Here is a 27,325-nt window from a genome sequence, read left to right as displayed (position 1 = left end):
AGTCTTTAGACCTTGTCATCAATCACAAGGTCATCAATCACAATAAGCTATATGGTGTCATGTTTTATAATAGGAAAAAGTTATGTTAAGTTAATGATCCTGCTGCCACTTTAGCACTCACACTCAGTAAACCGATATTCTTTACATTAAACTGCTTTCTTGGTCGATTAGTTAGGGAGTCTGTGTTGTATGACTATAGATAAACTAGCATAATCATACTCTTCAAAGAAAATTATATTAGCATATATTCAATTTGTAAATTTTTGTGTATGAAATCATTTCCTGTTTGACAAACATGGTAAAAAGTATGATAGTTAGATATGACTACGGCACTTGCTTTTGGATACTTGTAAGGTAAACTAAGACAAGCTAATATTCCACTGGTCAACATATACATGGTATAAGCTCGAATGTCTCATACACGAGTGATATTATATGTTGGCATAGAAAAAGAAAAAGGAAATAAGGGCAGGGAATGTTGGAAGGGTCTTGTTTTTTCTTCTTCTTTTACATGTTAATGATGCATTCCACTTTTCTGATTTGTGCAGGTAACTCTGTTCTTCTTTTTTCTCTGGATCCTTATCTTGAATGTTTATAGGAGTTAACTAAAGATTCTGCAGGTTATATCTGCCACCTACAACCTATTCAGCAGTTTAAGAAATGTGAATATATTAGTTTGTACCATGACCTTTTGACATGCTTTCAATTTTGAATATTTATATTTCGTACATAATGATTGAATTTTGGTTATTTCTTGCTTCATTTTATTTTGTAGCCACAGAATATAAGAAATATGTTGTATCGCCTAACAATCAGAAAGGATCACTAAATGGAAGTAACACTACTCCACAGATTCATGCAAGTAGCTCGTTGAACATAATTTTCTAGGATCTATTGTAGTTATTTTTCTTGTATTGAGTGAATGTAAAATACTACTTAAAATTTAATACAGTTTATGATGTATTTCTAGAATACTTACATTTTTATATATAAAATGTGATTTAATTATTCAATATTTTTTTATGTTTGTTTCAAAATTATTGTAAACCAATCCATTAGGCAGGGTGTCAAAAGTAGTAGAACATAATAAATGTGAATGAACAAAAATTATAGCCTACAACAAAAAGGGGGATTGTGGCGGTTCAAAACTGCCATATTAATTAGTTTGAATTACGGTAACATAATCCAATTCTGGCGGTTATGACTCGCCGTATTAAGTAAAACCGAACCGTCGTTAATTCACTTTCACAATTGTGGCGCCTTTCGAAAAATTGCCGCAATAACTTTTTGGCGCACGTAATTATGGCGTTGTTGGAAACCGCCGTTAGCCTACATAGTGGCGGCTCAAAACCGCCGCAATATACATAAAAAACGGCCACAATAACACTTTATTTTTGTAGTGGAAAACACAAGGTATCAGGTCATGTGTTGATTCTCCATCTTCTGAAGTCATAGCAACTCTCATAAGCTGAAGTCCGTTGATTTGAGTTGTGAACCAAGTGTGTTAGGTTCCTTATCTGATTTTTCGACAGTAAATCTGTTAGATCATCAAAACATAAAGCTAAAGTATTTGTAACCCTATCACCGTGAGATATTCTATTTATTGTGCAGGTGAAATATCTTATTCTATTCACTGTGTGGGTGAGATACCCTTAAGGGTGAGATATCCTTAAGAATAGTGTCCTTGATACACCTCAAACTAAATCCTATGCTCCATACTATTTATTTATTTTTCTAACCGTCTAACCAAATTTGGTGTTTAACAGTAATTCGCGCTTCATAGCTTAGTGTTAACTTAAAATAATACAAACCTAAAAGTTTTTCAATTACTGCAAATAATAACAACAGCAAATAACGTAAATCATGTCATTATGTAATTTTGTCTATACACAGTAATAGTTTTGAACATGCTACTTCTGCTAAAGCTTATAAGAACATCGAACCCAAAAACTAGTTTAATTGATTTTGTTGACGAGTGAGAAATCACTCAAGCTGAGCTCAATGTCAGGTTCACTGCCATGATCAAAGCTTTGCCTGGAGCTAATTTCTTGATTAGCCTCAATCCTCCGACGGGGAGATGGTTCAACGGGAGGATAATATTGGGCAATATTTTTCTGGTAGCCATATTGCTTTAGGTGAACAGGGGAGGAACCTCCATGCAATGGTGTAGCTGGCCTGCTTGTGAGGGGACTCACATTTCCTGATGGCCGGCCGCTCTTCGGCCGCAGCTTTGCCGTCTGGTGCCATGTTCTTATAGGGGATGCCACATTGTCACCAAAGATAACCGGTTTCATTGTTGATCCCATCTGCAAACATTTCCAATAATTAATGAAATGTATTCATGATTTTTTTTCCGTAATATATGTAACCTTCTGTTGGGATCGAAATAACATGCAAAGCTGACGACAAAAGATTTATACTAAAAGAGAATATTATAATGGAGTTTGGTTAATTGACCTACATATTAAAATTAGTATAAAAGCATAAAAATTATTGAGAGAAAAATCTGCCCATAAACAAGACTATATTATTGTTGTTATTGTAAGAAGTAGAGATCCTCAATTATAGATGTCCAAGACTTTTCCTTCAAGAAAATGATAGAGTCATACGAAGGAGATTTATTTTTAAGGAGTATTTTTCCCTTCTTTCAAGAAAGAGAGTCCTAATAGACTAGAAATTCAGGGCAAAACCTAACACTTTCCTCTTGATTATATGAAAGATGAGTCACCCTTTAATAGTTAATTGGATGAGTTTAGGTTTTATATATGGGCAGTGTAAATGATATTTATACATTTAGATCACTTATAATAACAACCTAATAAAATTAGTAACTAACATGTCACATGTTAAATTACGCATATAATGTAATGAATTTTTACATTGTCAATATATATATATGCATATATTATTATATCCTGATTGAGTCATTGTTCAAAGGGACAGAGATTAAAAGTTGCAGTATTGAGAAGTGGAAATTGTATGAGAAATGCTACATATTAATTCGTTTCAAGATATATTGAACAATATTTCTTAACGGGATTAAGGTGGTTGATACCAAAAAAGTAAATTACGAACAATTAATCTAGGAGAGAGGGAAGAGGATACCTGAGTAACCAAGGCATATAGTGGAAGAGCCGTAGCTACAGCGCACTTGAATGAGAGCCCTAACAAGATCAAAATGCATCAATGAATATGCTCCTTAATTTATGGCCACATGCAATAGGGGGGAAATATTAAAAAGGAGGATTTAGTCTATGTTTTGTTAGGTAAAAGTAGCAAAGTTATTGTATGAGTCCAAATTTGACTAACCACGACCGACGACGAGTACGATGACTGACGGAGCCTCCTTGAATTGGCGTCCTGAGGGAGATGACCCTGAGACAAACCAGAGAATGGATGACCCTTGTAATAATGCATGCCCATTAGGGGACATTGGGAATATTCCTTCGAATAATTCCTTGTAATTTATCTTTTACTGCTTAGAAGATTCTCGCTCTTTATATATATAGAGGGTAATAACCTTGCAGAGGGAGATTCCGAATTCTGGCTACATTACTATTTATGAATAAAAAGAAATCTCGTGATCCATCTTCTCTATCTATCGCTCTTTCTAGAGATTATTATTCTCTGCTAAGATTTACCCCTTCATCTTTGATTTATTTGTTCAAAAAGGTTTTAATATCTTTTGAGTCAAACAATTTGGCGCCGTCTGTGGGGATTTCTATAACTGAAATCGTAGTTTTCATCTAGATTCTTGAAAGAAACAATCACTTTTCTTCGGCTTCATAAAAGCCAACAATGGCGGGAAAGGGAGAAGCGAGGCTAAAGGCCATAGTGGGTGTCACAAACAACCTCCTTAATTCGCTCAACGAGGCCAGTGGAGAAGATAATGAAAATGCAACACCAAGTGTTACACCTGAGGGAGAGATCTCACCTCCTCCGCACGGGGATCTAACGATCTTGCGCGAGAGGGAGACTTCAACATCCGCAGTAGGAGAAGTGCCACCGGCTGTCAAGAGTCTACTAGAAGAATGGTTAACGAGTGCCTTGAGCAACATGCTCGAGAAACCCGTTCAGAGAGGTATCGAAGACGCGCTACCCACAGAAACCGATGTTGTTGCTGATGAGCCAAACGCTACACGAACAGGTAACACTCGTACTGTTACTGATGCAGGTGACGATGCACTTACGACCATCTTAAAGAAAATGAAAGAGATGGAAAATGAGAACAAAACACTCCACGACCAAATGAAGGAACACCAGGAAAGGGACGATAAAATACCAGGCGCTACGAAGCTGTTACCAAAATGCGATGTGGGCCGATTCGTCGAACAGCCATATAGTGAAAGGGCAGCTCCCCATTCTATTCCAAAGATCTTCAAAATACCACCATATTTGAAAATATATGATGGTACCATGGACCCGGAAGATCACCTAATCTATTATGTTACCGCAGTACAGGGTAACGATTTATTAAAGGAACGTGTGGCGTATGTACTGCTAAAAAAGTTTGGTGAAACTCTAACAGCGGGAGCGCTGACATGGTATTCCCAACTACCAGCACGATCGATATCAACGTTCGAAGAGATGGCAGATAAGTTCGTCACCACGCATGCGGGAGCGAAAAAGGCAGAGGCTAGGGTCAATGATATCTTCGCCGTCACGCAAACGACGGGCGAAGGACTTCGGGATTTCCTAGCCTGATTCAACAGAGTAAGGATGAGCCTACCAAACGTGTCAGAAGGGATGGCAGTAGCATCCTTTCAAAATGGGCTAAACAGAAACGGGTCAAAAGCAACCAAAAAGCTACTCAGTAGACTCATGAAGTACCCCCCTACCACGTGGGAAAAGATCCACAATGCCTATTGCGTTGAAGTGAAGGCAGATGAGGACGACCTGAATGGCCCGCTTCAGCGATTAACATTAGTCCAGACCGAGACAAGGAGAGATTGTCGCCATGACGGGCGAAGGGATCAACTACCATGTTTCAATCGAGAAAGACACCAGCCTTATATCCGAACATCCAATCCTCCCCCTCCACGACATGCAGATGCCACACCTCGACATACCGCACCCCCTCCCTCGAAACGAAAGAGGTATGCCTCCACTTCTATCTGCTCATAAATTTTGTGTTTCCTTTCAGAAATAGTGTACGCACTGGAAAAGTTCGGCACAAAGGTGCAGTGGCCGCAAAAGATAAATTCAGATCCGAGCACAAGGAGGTCAAATGTCCTGTGTGAATTCCACAAGGAAAAAGGACACAAGACCGAGGACTCCATAGGTCTGCGACAAGAAGTAGTAAAAATGCTAAACCAGGGATACCTGAAAGAACTGCCGAGCAACAGAGGAGGGGCCAACTTTGCTCGAGGGCGCAATCAACCTCAAGGACCCCCAAAACCACCATCACCAGCTCGTACCATACAAATGATCATTGGCGGCAGCAACAACACGGTAATTAACCATGTGAAATTCACCACCACACATAAACTCAAACGGACAGTCTCCCACGAACGGTATGACGACCTCGAAGACAATATCATCTTGGATAAGTCAGATACCAATGGTTTGTCTTTCCCTCATTATGATGCTTTAGTTATAACTTTATGCATCGTATATGCAGATGTAAAAATAATAATGGTGGATGAATGAAGCGGCGCGTGTATTTTTCACCCACGAGTTCTCATACAGTTGAGGCTTGAGGATAAAATAATATCGTGTTACATAACACTAATGGGTTTTAATAATGCAGTGGAGCGAACATCTGGAGAAATCGTGCTACCCGTCCTGGCAGGAGGGGTCACCCTGGAAACGACATTCCACGTCATGAACCAGGAAACAACCTACAATGCCATTATAAGACGTCCATGGATACACGCCATGTGAGCCGTCCCATCAAGTTTCTATCAAGTAATCAAATTTCCCACCCCATGGGGGATATTCAGCATCCGAGGCAAGCCACGAACCGCCCAAGAATGCTACCAGATTGCCCAAGATTGCACACACCAAACAACTAAAAGGGGCAAGTGCGGAGGCATAACAATCAACCAGGTAGGGAACCAAACCCGACGTACAAGTAGACGCCATCAAAGACCTGGACATCGTAGAAGCTTGCAAGGAAATCGTAGAAGATCTCGATCCCGTCCAATTAGATAACACCGATATCACAAAAAAAGCTTGTATTGGACACAACCTCTCGGAGCCAAGTAAGTATCGTGAGTTTTTAACTAACAACGCCGATTTGTTTTCTTTTTCCCACTCAGATATGCCAGGAATCCCAAGGGATATCGCCACACACAGGCTAAATGTCGATCCACTTTACCCACCGGTACGACAAATGAGGAGAAAGTTCAATGCCGCAATCAATGAGGCCGTCAGCGAAGAGGTTGATAAATTACTAGCCAACAGTTCCATCAGAGAATCAAAATATCCCCAATGGATCGCCAATGTGGTCATGGTCAAAAAGAAGAACGGGAAATGGCGGATGTGTGTCGACTTCACCGATCTGAACAAAGCATGCCCAAAGGACTAGTTTCCGTAACCCCGCATCGACCAGCTCATTAATGCAATAGCGGGGCACGAACTGCTGAGCTTCTTGGATGTCTACTCTAGTTATAACCAAATTCTAATGGCTGAAGAAGATCAAGAAAAGACAACTTTCATCACTCACCGAGGGACATACTGCTATAAGGTAATGTCGTTCGGACTCAAGAACGGAGGGGCCACATATCAAAGACTAGTCACCAAGATGTTCAAAGAACAACTCGGTAAGACCAAGGAGGTTTACTTCGATGACATGCTAGTAAAGTCGACAAAGAAAGAGGATCACATCGGCCATCTGAAAGAAGCCTTCGAGATATTAAGGAAATAAGGGATGAAACTGAATCCCGAAAAATGTGCCTTCGGCATAACTTCGAAAAAGTTCCTTGGTTTCCTAGTGTCCCAAAGAGGTATTGAGGTCAATCCGGATCAGATTAGGGCCATCGATGCAATACCAGAGATACTAACCAGCAAAAAACTGGTGCAGAAATTGACAGGACGAGTAGCCGCCCTGTCGAGGTTCATTTCACGATCCTCGCATAGATGTCACAAATTCTTCAATGTGCTAAGGAAAGACCACAGACTGCAATGGAACGAAGAATGCATCGACGCCCTGAGAAAACTGAAAGCGTATCTATCTTCGCCACCACTACTCATCAAAGAGGACCCGAGAGAATGTCTACTTGTGTATCTAGCAGTTTCTGAAGTAGCGGTAAGTGCAGTCTTGGTCAGTAAAAACAAAGGTACGCAATTTTCGATTTACTATATCAGCAAAAACTTAATCGATGCCGAAATAAGGTACCCTCACCTTAAAAAACTAGCTTTGACATTAGTCGTAGCTTCACGAAAGCTTAGACCGTATTTTCAATGTCACCCCATAAAGGTGGTTATAACCTTCCCCCTAAGAGGCATCCTACACAAACCTGAACTACCGAGTAGACTGGAAAAATGGGCTATAGAGTTAAGCGAGCACGACATAACATACCAACCACGAACTGCCATTAAGTCGTAGGTGCTTGCCGATTTTGTCGCTGATTTTAGTGCAGAAATATTGCCTGAAGTAGAACAGGAAGCGTTCCGCGCTTCCACGCATACCGACCTTGGGGTCCTCTACACCGATGACGCCTATAACGCCTCGGGATCGGCACTGGGACTCATCCTCGAAGTCCCTACCGGCGAAGTAATTCGCCAGTCCATACGATGCCCCGAGATGACAAACAACGAGGCCAAGTATGAAGCTGTGATTGCAGGTCTAAAGTTAGCCCTTAAATATGGCGCCCAACGGCTCGTCCTCTATTATGACTCCCAACTCGTGGTGAACCAGGTCACTGGTACTTTCCAAGTCAAAGAATAGAGACTACAGAAGTACCAGTCGGAAATTCACAAACTACTGCCGGAATTCGATGAATGCCGCCTTGACCAAATACCCAAGGCACAGAATATCGAAGCAGACGACCTCGCCAAACTAGCGGTGGCCACCAAAAATATCAACAGGGAAAACGTGGTCACCCTCCTCCATTCCGCAATAGACCACGTCGAGGCGAAATAAACCTATCTTGGGACTGGCGTAATCGCCTCGTAGCATATTTGAAAAATGAAACTCTCCCGCAAGATAAAAAAGAAGCCAAAAAGCAACGGGTACAGGCATCCAGATACAGCCTCGTAAACGGTGATCTCTACAAGGCGATTACTGGAAGAAGTACATGAAGGGCACTGCGACGCCTACATGGGAAATCGCGCCCTCGTCCGATGCCTCATCCTCGTCGGATACTACTGGCCCACCATGAAAAAAGAAGCCGCGAACTATGTCAAGAGATATGAACAGTGTCAGAAGTACGCCCCTGTGATACATCAAGCAGGGGAACTCCTTCATTCCGTCACTTCACCATGGCCATTCATAAAGTGGGGAATGGACATAGTCGACCCCCTTCCAGTAGGACGAGGTAAGGTACATTTCCTTTTGATTTTAACTGATTACTTTTCTAAATGGGTGGAAGCAGGTGCATACACTTAGATACGTGAGCAAGAGATCATCGTGTTTATATGGAAAAACATAATATGCCATTTTGGCATCCCCAAAGAAATCAAATGCGACAATGGACCCCAGTTCGTTGGAAAGAAAAAGATCGAGTTTTTCAAAAAATGGCACATCAAGCGAATAATCTCCACGCCATATCACCCTGCCGGCAACGGTCAAGCCGAATCCTACAACAATGTAATACTAAATATATTGAAAAAGAAACTTGAAAATGCCAAAGGGTTATGGCCTGAACTACTACCGGAAGTATTATGGGCATACCACACTACGCCAAAAACCAGCATAGGTGAGACGTCATATTCACTGGTCTACGGGACTAATGCAGTTATACCCATCGAGGTCGGAGAGCCCAGTTTGAGATACCCCAACGAGAGCAGACCAAGCAACGAAAAAAGTAGGCTACAAGATCTGGATAAAGTCAAAGAACGGAGAGACATAGCCCACATAAGAATGGTAGCCCAGAAGCAACAAGTGGAAAGGTACTATAACAAGAGGTCCAAGGTGCGATCGCTCAAAGTCGGAGATTATGTCCTCAAGGCTAAAACACAAGCTGCAAAAGGCCCTAATGAGGGAAAACTGGGAACAAACTGGGATAGACCATACAAAACCACAGCTGCAGCAAATAAAGGAGCATTCTAGTTAGAAACAATGGAGGGAAAACTACTCCAAAACAGCTGGAATGTCGCCCATATCAAATACTTCCACCTCTAAAAGAATGTGTCACCCAAGTCGTATTCTTTTTCCCTCACCCGGATTCTGTACCAATCGGGTTTTCCCGGGAAGGTTTTTCATGAGGCGGCAAGGGAGACGTTTCGAGGTTTGGAGTGCTGATTCATTACCCGCCCGTCGACATGTTTTTCGGAGCACGAAGTAATAAAGGGACTGGATATAGATAATCATCTCCATTGTATGTACAGAGTCGACATGTGATTATCACAAGAATATAATCAAATCTCCATTGTATGTATAGAGTCAGCATGTGATTCTTACAAGTATATAATCAAACCTCCATTGCATGAATAAAGTCGACATGTCTTCCTACGGGAATAGGATCAAATCTCCAACAAGAAATGGCCAAGGCCATCAACAAAAACATGGGTTCGACCTCATTCGAACTACGACGGGATCCTAATTCAATAACAGTTCGAAGCAACATCCCAATGGCCAAGGCCATCGACAAAAACATGAGTTCGACCTCGTTCGAACTACAATGGGATCCTACTTCGACGACAGTTCGAAGTAACATCCCAATGGCCAAGGCCATCGACAAAAATATGGGTTCGACCTCGTTCAAACTATGACGGGATCCTACTTTGACGATAGTTCGAAGTAATATCCCAATGGCCAAGGCCATCGACAAAAACATGAGTTTGACCTCGTTCGAACTACGACGGGATCCTACTTCGACGACAGTTCAAAGCAACATCCCAATGGCCAAGGCCATCGACAAAAACATGAGTTCAACCTCGTTCGAACTGCGATGGGATCCTACTTCGATGACAGTTCGAAGCAACATCCCAATGGCTAAGGCCATCGAAAAAACCATGAGTTCAACCTTGTTTGAACTACGACGGGATCCTACTTCGATGACAGTTCAAAGAAACATCCCAATGGCCAAGGCCATCGACAAAAACATGAGTTCGACCTCGTTTGAACTACGACGGGTCCTACTTTGACGATAGTTAGAAGCAATATCACAATGGCCAAGGCCATCGACAAAAATATGGGTTCGACCTCGTTCAGACTATGATGGGATACTACTTTAATGGCAGTCCGAAGAAACATCCCAATGACCAAGGCTATCGACGAAAAAAAGGAATTTTTGCCCAAAATCTAAATCGACTTAACAGCTCGACAGGTATCCCGGATATCGTAAGAATTGAAATGAAGAATGAATCGACAAAATATATTTTACATTGCATCAAAATGTTATTTACACTCATCTTTACAAACGAGCTCAAGTATGCCCCCTACAAAAACCCCAAAATAAAAGCAATTACAAACAAAGACTACACATCATCCCCGGTGGGTTAAGCATCTTCGTACCACGAGTGCGAAGCAAGACAGTTCACATCATCAGAATTAATGTCATCCCCGTCAGGTGTAAGGGGGTCGTACCTGCATGCCTCACGAGCTGCACGAGCTTCGGTGTGCATGGCCTGAAGTTCCACCTCAGTTGCCCTCCCCTCGGCGTAAAAAGCCTTGTACACTTCAAGCCAGGCCTCAGCATGGACCCACAACTCATATAAATGATGAGCCACGACCGGATCGGTTGAGGCACGACCGGATCGACTGAGGCACGAGAACGTTGACTTGCATCCTCCGCCCTCAGCAAGGCCACTTGTCCATTTAACATAGACAGCTCCGCCTCCAGTTCTTTGACACGCCCTTCGAGACCCGCCACCTTGAGATTAGAGGCCTCTATCTCTTCAGTCAGCTCCGACCTACAAACACGGAGGGTATTCTCTAAAGATGCAGTTCCAGAAATAGCTCCCGCCAACTTATCAGTACCGATGCTCAGCTCGCCCTTAAGCTCTTCTACCTCCATTGCCCTCGCACTCAACTCAACAGTCAAACTGGCCACCTTTTCCTGAAAGTCGGCATTTTCGGCCATCACCCCTGCTCAACTCAAGCTCGTCATCCTTAACCTTAAGGGAAGCCTCGAGTTCTCTGTTATGGGTGACAATCTTCATGAGCTCCTCATGCCGCTCCCTCAACTCTTAGATCTTACGATCTAGTTGGTCCTCCCGCTATTTGAGCCCTTCGCGAAAGAACTGAAACTCAGGGTCCTGGTTATAAATGCTGGTCATCGCGTGATGCTTAGCACGATACTATTGATATTTGGAAGACATCTTCTCATAAAGGGTCGTCCTTTTGATCTCCCTACACTCTCGCTCAATCTCCATGACGAGGGTCTAGCACAAAAAAAGAAAAGAAAAGGGAGAAGTTAGAAACAAAATGCAGATCGACGATCACCACACAAACCCAACGACAAAAAGGGAAGGAAAGGCACCTACCCGCAAGGCCATACCAGCGACCTTCTGAGACAACTCCATGTCGCTCATCGCTCTAAGCACCTCATTTTCAGGGGCAGCACATAGAGGAGCTAAAGCAGATGCCACTTGCTCGCAGTTCAGCAGCAAGTTATAGTCCCCCGGGATGACTATGTGACGATTAGACCTTCCGTTCTGACCTCTACGTAAGTATGGCGATCTACGAACTCGTTGACATCCTCTGGGTGGACATCTGAACCTGAGTCATAACACTTAACACGACGGCCTCCGACATTGGACGATGCACCTCCCTCAGTAGAGCGTACTGAGTCGACTCCTAGGTAAACTCCTTCCATTTAGGAAAATCTACCCGATAAAATGGCGTCAGCCATAAATACAGGCACGGGCACCATCTAAGACGCCCTGCTTCTATCAGCGTCCACGGCCATGCTCTTCCCAAGCTCCATCCTCCTTTTTTTTCTCGATAACGGCTCGTCCCTGTTAGAGGATTCATCCAAAGGATGTGAACCCGGTACTGAAGAAGCCTTCTCCCTCACAACCACGACTCGAGAGGGGCCTTCTAATTGAATAGGTTGAGGATGACCCTCTCGAACAAATTCATTCAAAATAAGCTGCATGTCCGCGGTAGCAATGGCCTGTCGAAACGCAAGGACTAACGCCCTCCACCTGGAAGCTCCTCGACCTTTCATCACGAATGGTCGTATTAATAAACAAAGTCATACGGCCAACGGAGTGGTAAGGAAAACATTTACCAGAGGGGACTTTAGGGCCATAATGCTTCACGAAGGAAGGCCAATCTCGGGTTTTCGCTGCATGAGGCAACAGACGGGCTACCCAATCCCTAATATCCACAATAGGGCAAGATGGACGTCCCAAAGCTGCAAACGGGAAGCAAACAAACTTTATAATGAATACAGATGAAGAGTAAAACGAGTGGCGACACTTAGGAGTCTCATTCCATCGCTCCGGGAACCTGGCGGAGTCAGAAACAACATGTTCGGTCTTGACAAAGAAGTACTTGTGCCAAAACTTGCGACTTGCCTGGTCATCTATCCCGACCACCAGCCCTTTCGTACCACGGAGACTCAAATGCACCATGGTGCCCCTGTGGAAGTCAGGTGTGAAGAGGTGAAAAAGGTGGTGAATTGAAACGTTACACTCCGCCAATTTCGCATACTTGATTAGCGGCAGAAGTATCTTAAGCGTATACGGCAAAGGTTGTGCCAGACAAACTTGGTAGAACCAACAGAACTCTTCCGCTAAGGGGAAGAGAGGAAGAGTATAGCCAATCATGAAAGGGTACTCGTAAAAAGCACAGTACCCAGGTCTGTGGACATCTACGGAATCTCTCCCCGCCGGAACCATATCTACATGAGCGGGAATGCCATACTTCACACGAAGAGAGTCAATGTGAACTTGCTCCGTCTTAGAGAGTACGGGGTCCGGAGTAGAAGGGGGATCTTTGAGGAAGTCACTTCGAGACAAGGGGTGTCTTGGCAGTAATTCGTCCACCGTAGGAAGGTTGTCACCCTCTTCTACTGCCGCGTCTTCACCGCCCGAAGGGGTCATCATGGACGGTGGAACATCTTCAGGAATCCTTTCACGAGATTGGTGTTGCCTCGACATGCTTCTGTTAGAAGAAAGGAGGTGCTAATACCGTAGAAACAAAGGAAGAAGATGAAGTTGTGAACGAAGAATATAAGAAGAAGAAGCAGAAGATTATCAGTGTTAGCTCGGAAAGATAAGGTGGTTATCAAGAGTGGAATGGCCAACAACTTTTGAAAAAACAAACCCTTCACCTATTTATAGGGTTGGGTGGCGCCAGAATCGAAGCAGAGAGTTACAAAGTAGCGCTAAAATTGAAGCATCAAGCCATCAACTCCTGCCTCGAAAACATGCGTGATGATGACGCACGTGAAGGTGACATCATTTTCCGGAAAAGTATATTACCCGGTGTCTTGCTAAGAACGCTGAACATCCCCCATTGGATACTTCGTAATGTCTCAACGGCTCAAAATTTCTCCATAGGAACGCATGATGTCCGCTCATCGAGGACGCACCTAGTTGCGACCCCGACAAGTGGAGGGACTAACTGTATGCGTCCAAATTTGACTAACCACGACCGACGACGAGTATGACGATTGACGGAGCCTCCTTGAATTGACGTCCTGAGGGAGGCGACCCTGAGACAAACCAGAGAATGGACAACCCTTGTAATAATGCATGCCCATTAGGGGACATTGGGAATATTCCTTCGAATAATTCCTTGTAATTTATCTTTTACTGCTTAAAAGAGTCTCGCTCTTTTTATATATAGTAATAACCTTGCAGAGGGGATTCCAAATTCTAGCTACATTACTATTTATGAATAAAAAGAAATCTCGTGATCCATCTTCTCTTGATCTATCACTCTTTCTAGATATTATTATTCTCAGCTAAGATTTACCCCTTCATTTTTGATTGATTTGTTCAAAAAGATTTTAATATCTTTTGAGTCAAACAGTTATACCATTAGAATTATATAATGATTTTTGCTCCAACTAGTACTCTTATGGGAAGTGAAATATTACTAGTAAGAAGCTCACCCTACGGAGAGTGATATGGCTATGTCTGTTGCATTCTTGTGGAAGCAAGATGGTAAAATAAATTTCCACTGCAAATACATGTGTCAGTTTTAATATCCAAGAAACAATAAAACAAGAAAGAAATTGTTGTTTCCTTTTTTTTCTTTGTTTTTTTTTGTGGGGTGTGGGTGATTCATGCCGCATGAGTAATGAGTCGGCACACGAAACTTTAAGAGCCCGTTTGGACATAAGAAATTTGTTCTATTTTTTTCAAAAAAAAAATTATTTTTTTCGAAATCAACATTTGTTCATAAAATTTTTATTTTTTACTTGAAGAAGCATTTTGAAAATTTTCGAAAATTTGAAAAACTCCAAAAAACTATTTTTCAAAATTTGCACTCAAATCACTTACAAAACTTAAAAAACAATCGAAAATTATATCATATCCAAATACAACTCTAAATTTCAAATACCATTTTCACTTGAAAAAAAATTTGACCCTATTTTAGAGTTTTACAATTTTTATGTCCAAACGATCACTAAATTTGTCTAGAATGTATCTATTTATCTTTTGTCAAATATGTGGGTACACTGAATTGAAAATCATCAAAAAAATTAAGGAAGCTCCTATTTAATGTGGTTGACTCTGTTTCAATTGGTTTTTGGTTGTTTACAAAGTTGTTTTTAGTTTATTTGACCCTATCTTTTTTTTTACACATCAGAGATTTATTTTTACACGTAAGAGATCTAAAAAGGTGATTTTTTTAAATTCGAAATTATAAAGGGGCATGGTATACAAATAGCACGTTAACAGATTAAATCATTGTTGTGTTCGTTACCATTAGTTGTCCCAGTTCCATCCTCGACCGCACCTCATGCTACGGTCTTAAAGGAAGGAAAGCAAAAGAAATTGAAACATATATAAATACACTTACCCAGCTCCAAGCAAAGAAAGCAAGTTGATATGCATCCTGCAAAACCAAAAAAATGCGACAAATATATTCGAATTATCAAATTCTCAATAGTAATTTTGTCGGAACAATTTTCATCTTATATATAAACAAATGTGTACCATGCCACATATTTTTATAACTATTCTCAGCAATAGATTGTGAAATTACTCAAGTATTATTAATTCATAATTACCTGAAAGGGAACAAAGTGAATCAAGAAGAGTAAAAGAGTAGGGCGATTGAACCAAAAAAAGATCATCCCTAATCAAAACAACTCCTAATGCTCTTCCAAACCATTCAATGTCTTATTTCCTCCTACCCCCTACTATTCAGAAACATCTAGATAAAATCCAACGAGATTTTCTTTGGGGTTCCACCACTTAATCTAGAAAGATTTATTATGTCAAATGGGACACAGTCACCTTACCAAAAGAGAAAGGAGGTCTAGGAATTCATAAGTCCTCCCATAAAAACCTTTCTCTCCTAGCCAGCCTTGCATGGAGACTATTCACACAACCCTCTAAACTTTGGGGTACCATCCTGATAAGCAAATATAGTGCACGCACCAATGCAAAAAATTGTTCCTTTACCTAGCACAACATTTTTTATGGTTGGAAAATATGCTCAAAAGGTATTTCTTGGAATATTGGCAATGGCACATGTGTAGATTTATGAGATTTCATTTGGCTTCCTAACAATCAATCACTTCGTAGCATGATTTATGGGCCTTTAACTCCGCATGACACTCACAAAAAAATCAGTGAGATTTATACTAATAATAGCTGGGATCTATCCAACCTTTCCTTTGCTTTACCCCAGGAAATCACCAATCTTATACTTTCTATAAATCTCTCTCTTAATAACAACCCCACTGACTATCCTTATTTGTTTTTGACCTCTAATGGTAATTTTTTGACAAAAACAACTATATCACTTCTCCACCAGGAATGCCCTCAAACATCTACTCCTTCCTTTGAATGGATTTGGAAACTCAATACCTTAAATAAAATTAAACACTTCCTTTGACAATTCATGCACAACAGACTCCCCACAAAATCATGCCTTAATCATATTGATTTACAAATCGACCATATTTATACCCTTTGTCTTCAAGTAGAAGAGACTACCACCCATATATTTCTCCATTGCCCCTACGCAACTCTTTTCTGGAATATTGTTGGTCTTAACACTAACACCCTAATTCTTAACACTCACTGGCTCAATGCTTTAAGACAGACTTCCCACCAAATCCCAAACCTCTCCTTAACCTGGGAAGAATTCCTTCCCTTTGCTCTGTGGCTTTTATGGAATATTAGGAATAACAATATCTTCAATCGAAAAAACAACATCCTATCCAGTCACCTTGTCTATGCACGGGCCCTAGAATATAAGCACTGTGTAATCAGCCCTCCTAGTAGTGATCGCTCAACTACGCGCTGGTAACCCCCACCTACTAACCTTATTAAGCTTAATATAAACGGCTTCTTTCGCAACAAATACTCAATAGGTGGTATTGGAGGAATCTTCAGAGATGACCAAAGACAATGGATTCTTGGTTTTAGTAAGGACATTATGGGCCCTACCCCAATTGCCATTTAACTTCAAGCACTAAAACATGGAATTCAATTAGCTATGGAGAATAATTGGACAAACCTTGTGATCGAAACTGTAACGACCCAACTAGTCGTTTTGCGAAATTAAGCTCTGTTCGGCGGTGTAAGGTATGAAACAACTTCATAATATGAGTATCGACTTGCGTGCATGGTGGAATTCAATTAACGTATGGTTTAGAGTCAAATTGGAAGAAGGAATCCAGCTTTGGAAGTTTGAACGGTAAGAATTTAACCAGAGTTGGATTTTTGAGTAAATGGCCCCGGAATGAATTTTTGATGATTCCAACAGCTTCGTATGGTGATTTTGGACTCAGGCGCGTGTCCGGATTCAGATTTGGAGGTCCATAGGGTAAGTTGAGGCAATTCGGTAAAAGTTGGAAAATGGAGAAGTTTGACCCACAGTTGACTTTTGATATATTGGGGTCGGAATTTATGTCCGAGAGTTGGAACAACTCTGTTAATTCATTTTATATTTGTCTGCAAAGTTTAGCGTCATTCTGGGTTGATTTGATCGGTTTCGGCTCAAGTTTTCGAAGTTGGAAGATTTGGAAGTTCATAGTTCGATTCATGGTGCGATTCGTCGTTTTGGTGTTGTTTGATATGATTTGAGACCTCGAGCGAGTCCATGTTAGGTTATATGACTTGTTTGTGTGTTTAGACGGGATCTCGGGGGCCTCGGGTGTGTCCCGGGTGGGCTACAGGTCATTTTTCCCTTGTTTTGAACTGCTGTTTCTTCTTCTGGTATTCCTCTTTCGCGATCGCGAACGGCCTCTCGCGTTCGTGATGTGTTGTTACTGGTTGCATCTTTTTCCTTCATCGTTTTCGCATAGAAATTCCTGCGATCGCGAAGGTCTGCTTTCCTCTTCTTCGCGTTCGTATTCATTTCCCCGCGTTCGCGTAAGCTCCTGCCATTGTTCATCGCGTCCGCGTCCTTTATTTTACGAAGGGTATTTCTAGACAGCTTGATTCTCTTCTCCACGATCGTGACCCAATCTCCACGATCGCGATGCATAAATCCCTGGGCAGAATAAATAGTACTCTATTCCGAGGGTTAGCCATTTTTAATATTTTTGGAAGTTCTAGAGCTCGATTATGGGCGATTCTTTATGGGTTTTTCTAGCAAAATGATTGGGTAAGTGTTCTTCTCCTAGAATAGATTATATTCGATGAATTTGTCTTCATTTTTATCATTTAATTTGTGATTTGGGTTGAGGAAAATGTGGGTTTTTAAAGAAAATTTCTAAAATGAAAGATCATGATTTGAGGGACCAAATGGTGTCGGAATTGGATAAATTTTGTATGGTTGAACTCATTTTGGAATGAGTGATCAGATTTTGTAAAATTTGACGAGTTCTGAGGTGCGGGCCCGGGGGTCGACTTTTGGGTCGATTTTTATATTTTTGTAAAGATTGAAACTTTATGATCCGGAATAGTTTCTTATGTATTTTATTTGAGCTTTGAAGTTAATTTGGTTAGATTTGAGCCGTCCGGAGGTCTTTTCACCCGATAGGTGCATTTTAGTGTATCGGTTTGTCGCCTTTGAGGTAAGTATCTTGCCTAACCTTGTGTGGGGGATTTCCCCATATGATTTGACTCTTCTATGCTAATTGTAGTCCGTGCATGCGAGGTGACGAGCGTGTGCTCAGACTTATTTGCGGGAAATTTTGCTATAGGATTCTTAGGTCCTTATGTTCATTATGTGGAAAGTAGTTCGTTATAATTGGTTTTTCCTAACTACTTAAATTGCCTCTATATGCCATATGATGTTATCAGCTTTCCTCTAATTCTACATGTTACGTTGACCCTTAATTGCCTTAATTGAAGTAATTGCCTTCCTTATTATTTTGATACTCCTTGATTGTAAGTTCCTATGTGACTTCGTGCAAATATATTACATGTCCAATTGTTGTGGTTACCGGTGTTGCTATCTCGTGCTTATTATGTCTTGTTATTGTGTTAAGGTTATCGTGTTTCTTGTTTTTTGACCCTTACTTTCTATTGTTGATTCCCTTGCCGGGATGTTATTATTTTTTATTATTGACTCCCTTGCCCGGATGTTGTTGTTTCTACTATTTGGTTGAGGAAGCGTGATAAGGTACGAAGGGTGATGTCGTGCACATGTACATTTATATTGATTGGGCTGTAGTGCGGGATACATAGAGATCCCCAACACATACATTGAGGATACCAAGAGATCCTCGGGATACTAAGAGATCCCTAGTACATATATTGAGGATACCAAGAGATCCTCGGGATACCAAGAGATCCCTAGTACATATATTGAGGATACCAAGAATTCCTCGGGATACCAAGAGATCCCTAGTACATATATTAAGGATACCAAGAGATCCTCGGGATACCAGGAGATCCCTAGTGCATATATTAAGGATACCAAGAGATCCTCGGGATACCAAGAGATCCCTAGCACACATATTTACGTTTGGGACTACGGGATGATATCCTGGGAGATCCCCTGTTAAAATCATTATGTTCTGAGCTGATGTTTTCATTTATTCTATCCATGTGCAAACATTCATAGTTACGTTCCATTCCTTATACTTACTAGTTGGTGCGAATTATGTTAGGAAACTTGCACAAGCATACACGTGGTTAATCACCTTTATCGAGTAGGATGCTCGTTGAGATTTTTGAGTGTAGACGCACCCTTGTTCATATTCGTTCCATGTGAGAATGACTCTTTGGGCATGTGAGTTGTCAGTATAATTATGAGGGGTGATGAGGGCACAAGATGCCAAGTGTTAGGGTTCAGGTATTGGGATCCACATTGTATGATTATGAGATGAGGTGTCATAGGGTGACTTATATTCGGAGGATTTTCTTTATAGTAAAGATTATACTTGAAGCATTATTTGGAAAGAAACCCTTCTGAAAAAGACTCTTATTTGAGAAGTATAATTCAAACCAATTTTTTTTACCACTTGAAAAGAGTTTGATTATTTGACTGATACTTGATGGTTAAGACTCAAAGTGAGGGCTGTCGTAGTTGCTGCGTGATGATTTGCCCTTACTGTACCTTGTGATTTCGATTTGGGTTTTATTTTTCTTTGTTCACTTTTATGAGCTTTATTATGGGTTTTTCCACTATACTTGTTATTTCCTTTCCTTATTGCATTTTTCTGTATTGTTAGAAATCGCTTAGTCTTTATACAGATATCATGTTCAGTTGTTTTCTATACTTATACTTGTTCTGCTTATTAGACCAATAGGTGTCTAGACTGTTCCTCGTCACTACTTCACCGAGGTTAGTCTTGATACTTATTGGGCACCGCTGTGGTGTGCTCATACTACACTTCTGCACATTTATTATGTAGATCCAGGTATTGTTCGTTAGTAGTGGTGTGGATTCTTGCCGAGGAAACTCAAGGTAGTCCTGCTGTTGCATTCGCAAGCTTCGGAGTCACCTTCCTATTTTATATGCACATTGTTGTACTTATTTCCATATGTTTTTGTTTAGAAGTTGTAGTGAACCTCTATAGATCTTATGACTTGTACTGCCGGGTTTTGGGAAGTTGTTCATTGTATAAAGGATTCATCTCAAAAGCATTTTAGCTGTTATGAGTTATTGTTGTTATTCTGCATTTTAGTAGGCTTACCTAGTCCTTAAGACTAGGTGCTATCACAAAACCCAACGGAGAGAAAAATTGGGTCGTGACAGGTTGGTATCAGAGCTCTAGGTTCATAGGTGCTACGAGTCATAAGCGAGTTTAGTAGAGTCTTGCGGATCGGTACGGAGACGTCTGTACTTATCTTCGAGAGGCTACGGGACTATTAGGACAATCTCACTTCTTTCATTCCTATCGTGCGAGCTTAGTGATCTTGGAGTTTGAACTTTTATCCTTCCACTCTCTCACCGATAGTGAGGACACGAGATATGGTTATCGATGACGCTGCTGCCGGAGCAGGTGTCGCCAGAGGCAGAGGCAAAGACCGACGAGGATTACTTGCCACAACTAGAGCACCCTAGAGCAGCGAATTCACGCTAGTCAGGTCGCAAGTGTCGTGGCGACATATTTTGCCGTTCTAGTTTAGCCTGTGGTAGGGCAGCAGTATCCGAGGAAGGGCAGCTTAGACTTGCAAGGTTCAAGAAAAATGTGACCCTCTTACATTCGGTGTTTGGGCTTTAGAGAGCGTACGAGGTTTATTGAGGAGTGCCATCGCACTCTCCGTACTATGGGTACTGTTGAGACGAGTGGGGTTGCTATTACTACATTCCAGCTTCAGGGAAACGGCTTATCAGAGGTGGCAGGTATATGAGTTGAGTATCCGGCCGATACAGTTTCACTTACATGGGTTCAGTTTTCAGAGATGTTTTGAGGAAGTTTGTACCTTAGTCGCTTCGGGATGCATGGCGCGCAGAGTTTGAGCAGTTGCGTCAGGGCACTATGTTAGTATTAGAGTATGCTGCTAGATTCAATGATTTGGCCAAACATGCACCCGCCTTGGTCGCTGTAGTTAGAGAGCAAGTCCGTAGATTCATTGAGGGGCTTAGGCATGATATTCGGTTCAGTATGGCTCGAAAGTTGGAGTCAGATGTTTCATTTCAGCAGGTGGTAGGGATTGCTTGCCGGCTATAGAGCATGTGGGACCGGGAGTGAAAGGACAGATGAGATTAGTAGAGAGGGTTCAGGGAGGTGAGGAGGCCTCATAAACCGGAGAAATCTGCTGGTTCTTATTTTGGGAGACAAGGTGCGACATGATAGAGGTTTCGTGGGTCATCTAGGTCAGTTTGAGCTCCAGGTGTTCATGGGTCTCAAAGTACACGTACCGCATAGTTTCCACAGCCACGTTAGTAGAGGGGTTGCTTGAGTATGGAGATACTAGCCACATGGTGAGGGATTTCCCCAGATTTGGGGTAGATGTGCCACAACAAGGTATTCATGTGAGTAGAGGATGACTAAGAGGGGGAGGCCCAACCCGCTGATATGTTTCATATAGTAGGTTTAAGGCCGCTATGCCAGGTGATGTCATTCAGGTATGCTTTCGGTTTGTTGTAAAAGAGCACCATCTGTAGTTCATTACAGTTTTGCTTATCGGGGCGAGTTCCCCTATTTGTTGCTCCACTTATGGTTGTGTTTCATGATTTGCACTCTGTTTATGTGATTACCCTGATGGGAGGTTCTATGAGTGATAGCCGTGTCTATTGTCTGTTTCTAGTCATTATCGAGAGTTATCAGACTAGTAGTAAATTCATGTTGTCCATTTCGGTAGGTTTGATGTGATTTCTAAGTATTCTTGGTTACGAGCCATGATTTTTATATTCCACCGGTGTGGGAGCCAGTACGTGTTGTAATTTTGTTGACGGAATTGATCTAGTGAGAGCTTCTAAATGGCTTGATGTGTACCCTACTTGTGATTTAGAGTGGAGGGCGGGACCCTCGTGATTTCACGTGTTTTGATGTGTGAAGACCGGACTGTGTACCGCGGTGGGAGTTATATCAATATAAGATCCTTGTGATTCTTTTATATGCTTTAATTCTTTCTTGTTAGATTGTTTTGTAGATTAGTGTTGATAGAAAATTTGTGCTTGTTCGACTTGTTTGATAGTTCCCTTATGTGTTTCCCTTTCCAAATTCATTCATTTTTGTTCTGTGCTTATTGAGTTTTAGCTTGTGGGGCGCGTGCCCGTTGGTATTAGCTGAGGTTTGGTGATTCGGGTGTTTAGTTATGTGACTTTCGTGGTTATTGTATCATCGCCAGTATGGTGGAGGTTTGAAACAAGTTCCTATTGAATATGAGGCTTATGGCCGGTGCGGGGTTTGATTTCGGGCAAGTATTGTTATCATAAATGTTATTGTGGGCCTATGTGTGATGTGTTATGTTGTGTGGTTATACCCTATGGGTGTTGGCATGAATTGAAGTAGCAGGCTGAGAATGATGCCAGGTATGGATTTAGAACCGGGTCTTTTGGAAATGGATGGGAGGTGAGAATTCTGGTTCTAAGGCTTATTGGTATTGCTTGAAAGGCTAAATTTCAATAGAGACAGTGTCGTCAGACTTATATGGATTGGGGTGACGTAGGATCACCCGCGAGTGTATGTTGGAAGTGTGCATTCAGTGACTTGAGGACTTCGAGGCAAATCTTAGCACATTCGAGGACGAACGTTGGTTTTAAGAGGGGGAGGATGTAACGACCCGACCGGTCATTTTGGGAAACTAAGCTCTATTCGGCGGCGTAAGGTCTGGAACAACTTCATAATATGAGTATCGACTTGCGTGCAAAGTGGAATTCAGTTAACGGATGGTTTAGAGTTAAATTGGAAGAAGGAATCCAGCTTTGGAAGTTTGAACGGTGAGAATTTGACCGGAGTTGGACTTTTGAGTAAACGGCCCCGGAATGAATTTTTGATGATTCCAATAGCTTCGTATGGTGATTTTGGACTTAGGCGCGCATCCAGATTCAGATTTGGAGGTCCGTAGGGTAAGTTGAGGCAATTCGGCGAAAGTTGGAAAATGGAGAAGTTTGACCCATAGTTGACTTTTGGGATATTGGGGTTGGAATGCAATTTTGAGAGTTGGAACAGCTCCGTTGTGTCATTTTGGATTTGTCTGCAAAATTTGGCGTCATTCCGGGTTGATTTGATCAGTTTTGGCTCAAGTTTTTGAAGTTGGAAGATTAGTTCGATTCATGGTGCGATTCGTCGTTTCGACATTGTTTGATGTGATTTGGAACCTCGAGCGAGTCCGTGTTAGGTTATATGACTTGTTTGTGTGTTTAGACGGGATCTCGGGGGCCTCGGGTGTGTCCCGGGTGGGCTGCGGGTCATCTTCCCCTTGTTTTGAACTGTTGTTTCTGCTTCTGGTATTCCTCTTTCCCAATCGCGAACGGCCTCTCGCATTTGCGATGTGTTGTTGCTGGTTGCCTCTTTTTCCTTCATCACGTTTGCATAGAAATTCCCGCGATCGCGAAGGTCTGCTTTCCTCTTCTTTGCATTCGTATCCATTGCCCCGGCGTTCACGTAAGCTCCTGCCATTGTTCATCGCGTTCGTGTCCTTTATTTCGCGATCGCGAAGGGTATTTCTGGACATCTTGATTCTCTTCTCCGCGATCGTGACCCAATCTCCACGATCACGATGAATAAATCCCTAGGCAGAATAAATAGTACTCTATTCCGAGGGTTAGCCATTTTTAATATTTTTGGAAGTTCTAGAGCTCGGTTTTGGGCGATTCTTTGTGGGTTTTTCAAGCAAAACGATTGGGTAAGTATTCTTCTCCTAGAATTGATTATATTCCATAAATTTGTCTTCATTTCTATCATTTAATTTGTGATTTGGGTTGAGGAAAATGTGGGTTTTTGAAGAAAATTCCTAAAATGAAATATCATGATTTGAGGGACCAAATGGTGTCGGAATTCAATAAATTTTGTATGGTTGAACTCATTTTGGAATGGGTGATCGTATTTTGTAAAATTTGACGGGTTCCAAGGTGCGGGCTCGGGGGTCGACTTTTGGGTCGATTTTTATATTTTTGTAAAGATTGAAACTTTATGATCCGGAATAGTTTCTTATGTGTTTTATTTGTGCTTTGAAGTTAATTTCGTAAGATTTGAGCCGTCCGAAGGTCTTTTCACCTGAGAGGTACATTTTAGAGTATCAGTTTGTCGCCTTTGAGGTAAGTATCCTGCCTAACCTTGTGTGGGGGATTTTCCCTTAGGATTTGAGTCTTCTATGCTATTTGTAGTCCGTGCATGCGAGGTGATGAGTGTTTTCTCAGACTTATTTGAGGGAAATTTTGCTATAGGACTCTTAGGTCCTTATGTTCATTATGTGGAAAGTAGTCCGTTGTAATTGGTTTTTCCTAACTGCTGAAATTGCCTCTATATGCCATATGATGTTATCAGCTTTCCTCTAATTCTACATGTTACGTTGACCCTTAATTGTCTTAATTGAAGTAATTGCCTTCCTTATTGTTTTGATACTCCTTGATTGTAAGTTCCTCTGTGACTTCGTGCAAATATGTTACATGTCCAATTGTTATGGTTACCGGTGTAGCTATCTCGTGCTTCTTGGTATTTCCGTGACCCTTATTTTCTATTGTTGATTCCGTTGTCGGGACGTTATTATTTCATATTGTTGATTCCCTTGCCGGGACGTTATTATCCTATTGTCGATTCCCTTGCCGGGATGTTATTATTTCTGTTGTTGATTCCCTTGCTGGGACGTTATTGTTTTCTGTGGTTGACTCCCTTGCCGGGATGTTGTTGTTTCTACTATTTGGGTGAGGAAGAGTTATAAGGCACGAAGGGTGATGCCGTGCACATGTACATTTATATTATTTGGGCTATAGTGCGAGATACAAAGAGATCCCCAGCACATACATTGAGGATACCAAGAGATCCTCGGGATACCAAAAGATCCCTAGTACATATATTGAGGATACCAAGAGATCCCTAGTACATATATTGAGGATACCAAGAGATCCCTAGTGCATATATTGAGGATACCAAGAGATCCTCGGGATACCAAGAGATCCCTGGCCCACATATTTACGTTTGGGACTACGGGACGATATCTTGGAAGATCCCCTGTTAAAATTATTATGTTCTGAGCTGATGTTTTCATTTATTCTATCCATGTGCAAACATTATGGGTGTTGTTAGTTCCATTCCTTATACTTACTAGTTGGTGCGAATTATGTTAGGACACTTGCACAAGCATATACGTGGTTAATCACCCTTATCGAGTAGGAAACTCTTTGAGATTTTTGTGTGTAGACGCACCCTTGTTCATATTCCTTCCATGTGAGAATGACTCTTTGGGCACGTGAGTTGTCAGTATGATTATGAGGGGTGATGGGGGCACAGGATGCCAAGCGTTAGGGTTCAGGTATTGGGATCCACATTGTATGATTATGAGATGAGGTGTCACAGGGTGACTTATATTCGGAGGATTTTCTTTTTAGTAAAGATTATACTTGAAACATTATTTGGAAAGAAACCCTTCTGAAAAGGACACTTATTTGAGAAGTATAATTCAAACCAATTTTTTTTACCACTTGAAAAGAGTTTGATTATTTGACTGAAATTGCTGGTTAAGACTCAAAGTGAGGGCTGCCGTAGTTGCTGAGTGATGATTTGCCCTTATTGTACCTTATGATTTTGAGTTGGGTTGTATTTTTCTTTGTTCACTTTTACGAGCTTTATTATGGTTTTTTTTCCACTATACTTGTTGTTTCCTTTCCTTATTGTATTTTTCTGTATTATTAGAATTATCGCTTAGTCTTTATACAGATATCATGTTCGGTTCTTTTCTATACTTATACTTGTTCTGCTTATTAGACCAGTAGGTGTCTTGACTGTTCCTCGTCACTATTCCACCGAGGTTAGTCTTGATACTTACTGGGCACCGCTGTGGTGTGCTCATACTACACTTCTGCATATTTTTTGTGCAGATCCAGGTATTATTCGTTAGTAGCGATGTGGATTCTTGCCGAGGATACATTGACATCGGTACTAATAGTGGACGTAGTAGTAGTGGAAACCCCCAACTTTTATGACATTGGTACTAAATTACTGCAACCCCATGCTAGCCCTAACTTAGTAGTTATCCCCCCCTCCCCCCCCCCCAATAACTAGTTCTCCCCCAGTTAATAAAGTTCATAGTCCTCTAAGGACACCCCTTGTAACGACCCTTAATAGTATGTTATAAAGTATTTCTTCTTCTAAAAAAAATGTGGTGTTCCCTTCACAATATCTCCTCTTTCTTGAATTCTTAGTCCCATTTTTGTTATGATCACTTGAAATTTTGTGCCCACCAGTAGTATTATCTGAAAATATATTCCACTATTACTCCAGGCAAGCAGGTTGTGCGTCCCACATAAAACCCTATTCAATTTTCAGAATTAGATAATTGAATTAAAGGGGGGGGGGGGGTATGGGATGACTTGCAATTAAAGGAATGAATGGTAGCCAATAGTATGAATACCAACCTGAGGAAGTAGAAGTCTTTTTTATTAGTCGAAAATTAAGCATGGACAAAGGAGATGTATGAAAGAAAATGTAAAAATAGGGTCTTGCAAGAAAGAAAGAGCAGTTCAAAGTGGGGTCATTCTTGAGAATTTTTAAGTGTTTTCATTTTCAGTTGTTTAGTGATTGATCAAATTTTATGCAACAGTTGTTAAAAGGGACCATTATACTGCTGCCAAAAGTGATCCATTTTTTTTCTTGTCTACATCTAAAAGAATGGGTCAAAATCATATTGACCAGGGCTATTGAGCACCTAATCATTTCTCTTTTGTAAAATAGATATTCAATACATTCTCGTTCGTAGTATTGAATTAAATGTCTTTTGTTAGTATTAATATTGATTTGATTTTGGTTTAGGCTTTTGTTATCAATACTTAATTTACTAATGTTAATGGCTATAAAACTTATTGGAACATTCAAAAGTTCTAAGTACAATATTGAAATAATACCTTAAAAGATAAAATTATGAACATTTTTAAGAAATATTTATAAATTACATCACAACAAGTATATTTATATATTAAATATATCTAAAATTTCTATATATGTAATGTCGGGTTGGTTTGGTTTCGATTTGACTTTCTTTAGTTAAAACCAAACCAAACGAATTATTAGGGGTGCTC

General features: G+C 41.2%; 1 long non-coding RNA gene and 1 pseudogene across 4 annotated transcripts in view; one reads left to right on the top strand and one right to left on the bottom strand.

Annotated features, from left to right (window-relative positions):
- LOC107780368 (uncharacterized) overlaps positions 1 to 1,016 on the top strand; it is a 44,654-nt gene extending 43,638 nt beyond the window's left edge. For 3 of the 4 annotated variants that reach the window (XR_012696944.1, XR_012696943.1, XR_012696942.1), the window contains one exon: positions 549 to 1,016. This is a non-coding gene — a long non-coding RNA (uncharacterized LOC107780368). The remainder of the gene's footprint in view (positions 1 to 548) is intronic. The other variant, XR_012696945.1, reaches the window with a different exon arrangement.
- Positions 1,017 to 1,955: 939 nt separating this feature from the next.
- LOC107782913 (MLO-like protein 2) overlaps positions 1,956 to 27,325 on the bottom strand; it is a 76,098-nt pseudogene continuing 50,728 nt past the window's right edge.

The sequence above is a fragment of the Nicotiana tabacum genome, chromosome 11 (assembly GCF_000715075.1).
Source record: "Nicotiana tabacum cultivar K326 chromosome 11, ASM71507v2, whole genome shotgun sequence".
NCBI lineage: Eukaryota > Viridiplantae > Streptophyta > Magnoliopsida > Solanales > Solanaceae > Nicotiana > Nicotiana tabacum.
This window is presented reverse-complemented; position numbering and strand designations above follow the sequence as displayed.